General features: G+C 35.9%; 1 long non-coding RNA gene across 2 annotated transcripts; it reads right to left on the bottom strand.

The window, feature by feature from the left end:
* Positions 1-600: 600 nt before the first annotated feature.
* LOC108444676 lies at positions 601-2,405 on the bottom strand. Of its 2 annotated transcripts, XR_001859306.1 has the most exons (3): positions 2,203-2,405; positions 1,950-2,001; positions 601-1,734 (listed from the first exon to the last, which is right to left on the bottom strand). It is a non-coding gene; the product is annotated as an uncharacterized LOC108444676 (long non-coding RNA). The 2 variants fall into 2 exon arrangements; XR_001859305.1 differs by having other exon boundaries at positions 601-2,001; positions 2,203-2,213.
* Between the last annotated feature and the right edge of the window lie 6,954 nt (positions 2,406-9,359).

Here is a 9,359-nt window from a genome sequence, read left to right as displayed (position 1 = left end):
TTTGCTGCTACTGTATTTGGCCTCCTATTTTTATAGATTTCACTCCTAACTCAAACACTTTATTTGCCTCTGTTTTTGGTAATGGCCAAGATGACATTATTATTCCTATTAGCTTTGAACTTAAACTGTGCATTCTGTGCTGTAAGAAAAGAAAAAGGATCAGTTGTAGTCCTGCTGCATAGGGATCTGGGATTTGTTATAGGCTGAGTTTTACAAGAAACATATTAAAGGTAAAATATACACTTTGCTGGTGCAATTGCTTTTAAAATTTTATATTAATGTGAAATTTATGTGAAATATGAGAGACTAAGTTATATGGGGAGTTATCTCTTGTTTATTTATACTTTTGTTTGTTTTGTGTGTATTTTTTCCACCTTTCATGCAGTAATTGTGGGGGTTCCTTTTGACTTGAATAACTATATATATTTAATATTTTTTTAATATTAAAAATAATCCCTGACAAACTCTCTTTACCACAAGCTTTGATATGAAATTAGTGAATAAAGATATAGTTGTGGATGTAATTTTTAAATTGACTTTTAATTTAAGAAAAAAAGTGATATGTAAAAAGAATAGTCCTCCGACACTATTAGAGATAAATTAAAAGTAACTTCTAAAATATTCATTTAATATTGAATGGTGTAGCATAACAATAACCACCGAGTAAAATGACTTGTAATGCACCTTGTTTTGCTCTTTCTGAGCCCACAGCTTTACAACAATTGTTAGAAACTGAGATGCAGTGTAACACAAACTTTTGATCTGTGACTGAATCACTAGATATTTATTTGACACGCATTATGTACAGTTACATTATTTCATAACAGCAGTATTTTCCCCCCAGAATTGATGTGACACATTGTTATTTAGAGTAAATGAAAGTAATTGAACAGAAACATAAAAATTGTGTTTAATGACTGTTTTTCTACTAAATGAAATGAGCAAAGAGAGCTTGTACTTCCACTTCCAAGATACCTGTGGGTGAAAGAAAGAAAAAGATATTAATATGTTTTTAATTTGATTTACTATTAACTGGGTTTTATAAGAGAAGACTTTGCAATTCTACACATGCAGGCATCATGTAAAAGGTACCTAGGATCTTAAAGGATAAAATCCTAAGAATAAGTGATGTATTACAGACAACCCACTTAGGTGGCATTTGCATGACTGGGCTTTACACACGTGAGCCAGCATTACCTGGATTCAGTGACAGCCGATTCCCAGCACCTGTGAGACAGGGAGAAAGAGTGGCATTTTTGGCAGTGTGTGTGACTGCATTTCTGTTATTTTCAGTTGGAGGCTTATGGGAATAAGGACTATAGAAGCAGCTTATTAGCGATGCATGTGTTTTACATTAGACCAAGGGGGATATGTTTAATAATGTAGTTGGAGAAATGCTTAAAATATTGCTCTTTTAATAAATGGGATTTTAAGAGGAAACCAACATTTAGCTGTTAGATCAGAGTAAATAGTGCCGGTATCTTTTAGTGCAGGTTTTGAGGGTTAATTGGGAGTTTCATAAATTTACCTTTCATTTCTTCACACATCTGTTTTCTCTAAACATTTCTACTGTTGCTTTTGCAATGCTGCTTGAGATGAGTAATGAAGTATCTCAGTTGCCCCATTTTCCCATGCCCTATACCTCTTTAGAAGCAATTCTCAAAGAAGTATATGCATAGGAAAAAGGAACAACGAGCCAGATCGCGATCCACTCCACTTGTGGCAAGAGTAAGCCTGGAATATAAATGTGTATATTAGGGAGAATCAAAATGGTTTTTATTCCTGACACAGTACCATTTCTTTTTAACTATAAGGCTGTTAAAGATTACTGCAGACTAAAACAGAGGTTGAAGTGTGAGATAACCAACATTAATGCAAAGGATTCAGCAGAGACTCAACAGTAATTAGTATGTTAAAAATTCATCAGTGAATGTTTCTGAAATACATACAAGAAAGTGTAGAGTTCTTAGGAAAAATGAAGTGCAGCTCTGCAGACTTGACCTGAAAATTAATTGCAAGTTAGTAGCAATATCCCCTTTTACCATATATTGCACTACTGCACAATATTTGAGGCTTTTACATTTAAGACCTGAGAAAATACTTACTTGAATTACTGAACAAATGCAGGAGAGAAGGAAAGAAAAAAGTCTATAAATTACAAAATGTGGCAAAATCATCACTACAAGCAGCAGTAAGTCTTACCTGCTTCGCTGTCTGATGCTTGAAGTGCAATAACTTCGTTTCCATGAGAATTTATGCTTTGCTCAAGACCTTGAAGGAATATGAACTATACAGTGTTACTGTTTTCTTAAGTGATAATCACTTTGCCCCTTGCCAAGGTATTTGCTGCACCTGCACATTGGGTACACAAAAAGTGCTGCTGAAAACATGGGAAGTATCGCTCATGTGTTGGAGGAGTGCAATAGACAACAGAACTGATAGGAATAATTAAAGTGATGTCTTGAAATCTGTGCTGAGAATGAGAATTTATTGTCTGTGTTTTCTTTCACATACGTCAGTGGTGTTTGGAAAGTATAAATCTGTGAGAGGACCTTTTGTTCTCAAAGCCTGTGCTGTGTTTTCAGTCTAACCCACCCCCCTTTTCCCCAGCTCACTATTTTGAGAATCTCTATCAATGTCCTTCACTTGCAAATACGACTTTACTGGGGAGATAGCAAGGTCTGTGTACAAGGCTTTCCTCTGCTTATCCAGGCACCAGTGAGGCTCCGTGCTGGATGCCAAGGCTGGGAAACATCTTTCACCATATTTAGTCCTATTTGCTAACAAATTCATTAACCATTTGCTTTCAATTTGCTGTCTTTCCTTTAGGACATTAATTATATTATAAAACTGCATCTCCTATGTAAAGATGCTCTGGTTTATATGTTAGAAGTCTGAAGTGATCAGCTAAAATTTTTTTAAGTGGTTCAAAGTAATTCAGAGAACTACAGTGTCACAAGCAGCCACAATACTAATTGTTACATGCTGTTGTTTATTCATAACATTGCACACCCCTGAAACTCATTGTGTGTTCTTTCAGTGTCAGAAGATTTCAGAGTTTCTTTAATTTCCTAATTTCCCTTTTTTAACCTCAGGTTCAGTTTGTTCCTTTCTGTCATTGCGTTCTGATATGTATATAGTACCTTGAACTAAAAAACAAAATCTGTTTTTCAGCTTAGGATGAAGGTTTCCCTAGATTTTTACAAAAGTACAATTGATCCTTTCAGATTTTCTTCAGGTTCTATGTTTGTGAAGCCATCCCAGTTGTGACCTGAAGCAAGTGCTTTGTTTTGTTATTTTTAATATGCAATGCTTGCTTCAACTCTGCTGGGCTTTCTGCCTTCAATCAGACAGCTATATCACCTGGAAAGAGAAAAATTGCACAAAACCAGAAAGTGTTCAGAGCTGTGAACATTTTCTGTGAACATATTTTAACAGTTTTTCATATAAGAGGTGTGCTAGAGAAATTGTCAGTTTTGGTTTTGCTGTGTGGTGTTCAGAGGGAGAGAGAGAGAAGGTTGTTTGTTTTCTGCTTGTTTGTTTTCCTGGGGAGTTGAACACTAAATTGCTGGATTGGCAGCTGGAATGTAGATGCTGTTTAAGCTCTAGTCCTGAGTTCTAGGTAGGCCATCTAATGCCATTTAGATGGTGTGTGAAGCTCTCGTTAAGGGCTGTATCGACAGAAAACCATAATGAACTCTGGTGTGGGCTCTGAGGGTTCTGATAAGGGTCCTCACTGAGAGTAAGATTGTTCTCTTGTGTGTGAAAGAGCAGTCTCTTGATTTTTCTGGTTTATATTTGTTATTATTTATTTGTGGATTTGGAAAGAACCTGCTACAGGTGATTTGTAATGTATCAATCTTTCTTTAGAACACAGTTAAAGCTGGTTTTCATTTGGATTGCAGAATCAAACCTTTATTAAACTGTGTTTTATTCAGATATACAAATAGAGATGGCAACTTCAAAATGTTAGAAAAAAAATTTAAAAGAACACACTGGTCAACCTTCTGGCTTTGATGTTGAATACAAAGTGGTGACCTAATCCTTTTTAACCTCGAGGCATGTTTTCTGAAATGTACTCCATTCAGGCACTCCTCTGAAAGCCACATAAAGTTGGTAGCTAGTGTAAAACAAATAGCCTGAAATTTTAAGGCATTCAAGACTTGATGCTTCCAATATTTTTTGTGTTGTATGTGTAATTTGATATCATAAATATTTAACAACTGCTTCGTATAAAAAGACTCATACAAGCTTCGTGAAGCTAATTTTGAACCATGACCAGAGAGGATAAAACCAAGTTTCTTGAAAAAAATGCAAAACCAACAACTCAGGCCACCCCCCATCCTTCATTATCCCAGTGCACTTGTTATTAATTTACTGATCACTGCCTTGGGGAAGAGAGAGAGTTTGGCATTTTTAAAGGGATATTTAAAATCTAATGGTCTTAGAACATTCTCAATTGCATGTAGCTGCCAACTTTTGAGCACTCTGAACATCCCCTTTCGAATATTAAAAGCTATTCTAGACTACTCCTCTAAAACACTTGTAACCTGTCCTTCCATGAATGATTGCTGCAGACTAGATACAGCCAGAAGGGAAAGCCAATTGGGCTGTAAGCTCTAGATTTATCTTCCATCAGCTGCATGATTTATAATATTTGAATTGTAGCTTTGAAAGACAATAGTTTGGAATGCAATTCATTGGACCTGTGTGGCAGCATGGAAAAGTATGATTAGGCTGGAGGCATAGTTTGCAGGAAGTTGTAGCAGCAGTTTGAGAGATCACTATTACAAGATGCTACTTACAATGAAACTAAGCTCAAATTTGTAGAATAGTATTTCTCAAAATACTTAGGATATGAAAAAGTCAGGCCTTTTCTATTGAATTTCTCACGCATTTTAAATGTAGAAATGGTGTTTGTTAGACCTTCTACCATAGCATCTGAATTAAAACTGGAAGACTCATTCATTAATTGCACATTCTGTGTAATGACCGAAAGGAAGAAGAGCAGAAATGGAGTTACTGTTTGTGTATTATGAATACACATTGAGGAAAACTGTTAACTGGAAGGGGATCTACCAGCCTACAGTGCTGGCTTTCAAATGGGACATACACATGCACACTCCCGTATAAATGGTTTCTTCTTACCTTTAAGATTCATATTTTCTTTAGAGTTAGTTTCTTGGACCAATGGACCTTTTCTAAGCAACAACATTATGACAATCACAGGTGCAATTGCAGACAGTTGACGTGTAAGGATGCTCGGTGTCCACAATGAATCCGACTTTCTTGAAGAGTATATGGTTGGTGCATGTACGTTTTTACAGATATAAGTGTGAGCTCAGTAAGTTTCTGTCTTTTGATTATATTCCTTCATAGTTCTTATCATAGTTAAATGCATATTCTGAAAACAGCTTTAAAAACCTTCTGAAGAATGGATGTTGCTATATTCTAAAAGTGCTTTTGGTTGTAGTGGCCTGAGTTGGGATTTGTCTCAGATCTAAGGCATAAGCACATCGTGGTGTAGGGATGTTTTTTTGCTTTCCAGGCCTTCCATACATGATCAGTACCTGTATCAATCTCCTTTTAGTCACTACTGAAAAGTTGATTTGTGCTTCTGCTTAACCAAGGATGATAGCCTTTGTTGTTACTTTTTCAAACAAGGATCTTTTTCTTTCCACTCTACAACAAGGCTTTGTTCTACATCTACAAAGATTTCTTTATTTGCTTTCTAGAAATCTTTTGTTAAAAATCACCTTTTGCCAGAGTACGTACAAGAACCATCTTGATAGGTTGCATGGGACTGATCATATTGCTCATCATGCTGACTAATTTGTCACTAACTAGTGAGGTTAATTGTCTTGTTGTTTTAACCTCCTCCCATCTTCTGTTTAGTACTTCACTGTGTGGAGCAAGGATTATATTTTTTTCGTTCTGTGATGTATTTTACAGAACCCTTTCAGGGTCCTCCTCTCTAATGAAGAACTGCTCCTAATGAAACTACAGCCCTATGTTGCCCTGTGTGATTCACTAAACAAAAATCAACACACAGCCTCTTGATAGGTGACTGGGGAAGCTGAAGGGCTTTGCAGACAAAACTGCCGAATTTAAATTAGGTTCTAAGTTTTTAGTTTATTCTGTAATACAACATACTTACCTGGACAAACATATAATTAAATTACTGTTATTTGTAGCATTTGTGGTAAACTCTATAATGGAAAGCATGACTAAAAGATACTGAATACATAATATTTATATATAATTCTTTGGAAGTTTGATATAATAATGTTCTGCTGAGGTTCAGTTTATTTTGGGAATGTAAAGTACTTTACTGTTTGGTGCCTAAAGTCTTCGATGTTTAGCTTAAAAGTATAACCACTGCAAATTCATTTCAGGAAAATGTAGTGCATGCATAAAACCATCAGTGAATGATCCTTGCAAAAAATGTTTATTTGCACAAAATCTGTTTATAGAACATTATATAAGTAGAAGAGAATGAGCATTCTTGTTTGCAAATGCCAAATTATAATTTTGTAACAAGATGCATTATTATATTTTCTTTTTTTTTAATTAAATTGCCTTGAAATGAAGATGCATGAAATGTGAGCAGATAGTTGAAGCATAAATTATAAAAACTATGCTTCTGTCAGGAATGGTAATGGTCAAAGCTGTTGGAAAGCAAGCATGCATATTTTGTCTGGAAGAATGAAGCTGGCAAATATCTTAACTGCTAAAAGAACACAAGATACAGTAGTTGGCCTTCAAAAGTGTTTTTTCTAAGTCATGTGAACAAAGTTGTTTGTATGCAAACTGCAGGAAGCAGCTTATGAAAATCAACTGGAATAAACTCATATTCAGAGATCTGATTCAGTGTCCACTGAAGTCAGCAAAAGATTCCCAGCAAAAACACTGGAACCCCAAAATCTTTGGGGTGTTTTTTCTCCTTTTGTTCTGAGGGATATATGAAGTGCCAGTATTTTACACATCAAAGCTGAAACCCTGCTTGACTGTACAGATGCACCAGAATTCCAACACAACTAGTAGAATTATTTGGCTTTTAAATGAAGATGTTTGATCTGATTATATTTAAGTTCAACTTGATAGACATTAACCAATACAAGCATATCTTGAAACTACCCTAAAAAGATTTTCCTATCCTTCAATTGCCTCTTGATCTATTAAAAGAGGAAAGGCTCCTGTTCTTCCCAATATTTGATTTGGGATAAATTTTCTTCTTCCCTACAAGTGTGGCTTTTACTCTCTTTTCTTCATTCAAAGCACTGTTCAGCTATGTGTTTGGAGGGTGATCTACTGGTGGAACTTGAACATACACAGTTATACTTTTCACTTACATGGTACAGAGTTGTCTTAAACCACAGATTGCTCTGGGCTACCAAAAATAATTGGTTTCAATTTTGCACATTAGGGTAGGCTAAATGTGAACCATTTCTGGTGTGCTGATGCTGTCACTCTCTCCCTTGCAAGTGATGCTTCTGAACTAAAATGTGATGCTCCATTATGCATCTATTAAGTGATCCATCTCCAGTATGTGATAAAGGATGCAAGATGCTTTTGCACGGAGGTGTCTTCCCCAGGGTATCAGTGAGGAAACAAGCTGAACAAATGAGTAGCTGACAATTCCCTCCTGTCCTCAGTAGGACAAACAACTTGTTTCACAGTTCCCTGGAAAGGATTGTTGAGCTTATAGTAATGTTATGACTGGGGATAAGCTGCCCCAAGCCTTTTAATCTCTGCCAGATACGTGGAGTATAATGAACACTCCACAAAATGGCTTTGCATTTCTAGCCTCTCATATCTGAACTGTGTATTCCTATATGACCTGAGTGGATCGCTGCAATTAGTTCAGCAGTGTAGTATACTCTAAAATAATTTGCATTTTAAGTCCCTGAAGACTGACTGACTTTAAGGAAAAAAGCTGTGTTTAAAGATGAGCATTAGTAGAAGTATTTGAACCATTGTCACCTTGTTTTTCACTAGAAAGGAGCATGTAGAGCAGTTTCTAAAATTCTTCTCAATTTGTTTTTGCTTGCAGGTGACTGTGCTCTTTTCATTCATTGTGCTTCATTAGTACATTAATTGAAGTACTAATGCATTCAGTATGATACTGGGAATCCAGCATGCTCAAAGATAAACCTCTTGTTCATCTTTGTGGAAGTATAGAGGAGGAAGTTGACAGAAGGTAGGGTAATTAAGGTAAATCCTTAATTGAGTCAGTTCTGAATCTCTCTAAAGGTTCTGTTTCTTGACATCAGCAGAGAAAATCTTAATAGAGCACAGCTACCTCTTTGCTTTTCCACCGAGTCCCAGCCACGTGCCTTTGTTGCTTATTCTGTGCTGATTCTGGCTTTTGGTGCTCCTCTTCACAGGCCAGTTCAACTCACCAGTTAGTTTTCAATAGGGGATTAATTAAAAAAAGAAGAAGTGGAAATAGATTCCCCATTTTCATAAAAGCAAGAAAGCAAGATTTGCTGGCCTGACTGCAGCACCATACCTTCAAAGCATAAAAAGCCCGAATTGCAGGAATTTTTCTGTGCCCTGTCTCAGAATGCTGTTACTGCTGTGTGCCATTTCCACAGACCAGGTTTTGTCTCCAATCCAGTTTAAAATCGATACAGTTTTGTAAAAAGAATGCATTTCAGATGTGGAAAAATACCTATGTGTTAATAAAATGTGAGGATTTATTTAACCTGTAAATATATGTATTGGCTCATAAGACTTCAACTACTTGAAGCATTTTCCTGACTGATTAGTAAATGGCTGTAGCACTTCTGAACAATCTGTTAGCCTCAAGTGTAAAATATCTCCTGTAGACAGATTCTCCAGCTGATATGAATGAGTAAAGATTAGTGGGGTGAAATTATGTTGATTCACAGCAGCAGGCCTTAAAGATTTTCTGCTGTTGAACAAAAGTTCATATGTTTATATTTAGGAACTTGTTCTATAGCTTAAATTTGAATCTATTAATTTAGTAAGCAACTAAGCTGACTGTATCCAAAAGCTTCACAGACCCCAAATTAAACAACTCTACATGTTTACACTTAGAAGGATAGTCTTATTTCAGCAGAATTAATAATGTGAGTAATACAAGGAATGGAACACATTTTGAAGGACATGATCTGTAAAGTAAAACTTTAACATTTATACAGCTAATTTAAATCTTCATGTTTGACATTGTGACCAAGAGATTTATATTTTTCCCCAATCGATTATACAGCCACAGGAGGAAATACTTTTGACCAGGTTCAAGCAAATCCTCTTCAATTTTAATTACTCCGAAATAGAAATGGAGACAATACAGCAGCTTGCCCTACAATGTTGTCACTGAAGGTATACAACAT

Source organism: Corvus brachyrhynchos, unplaced genomic scaffold, assembly GCF_000691975.1.
Source record: "Corvus brachyrhynchos isolate BGI_N302 unplaced genomic scaffold, ASM69197v1 scaffold61, whole genome shotgun sequence".
Lineage (NCBI taxonomy): Eukaryota > Metazoa > Chordata > Aves > Passeriformes > Corvidae > Corvus > Corvus brachyrhynchos.
Note: the sequence above shows the minus strand (reverse complement) of the source record. Positions and strands in the feature narration are given on the sequence as shown.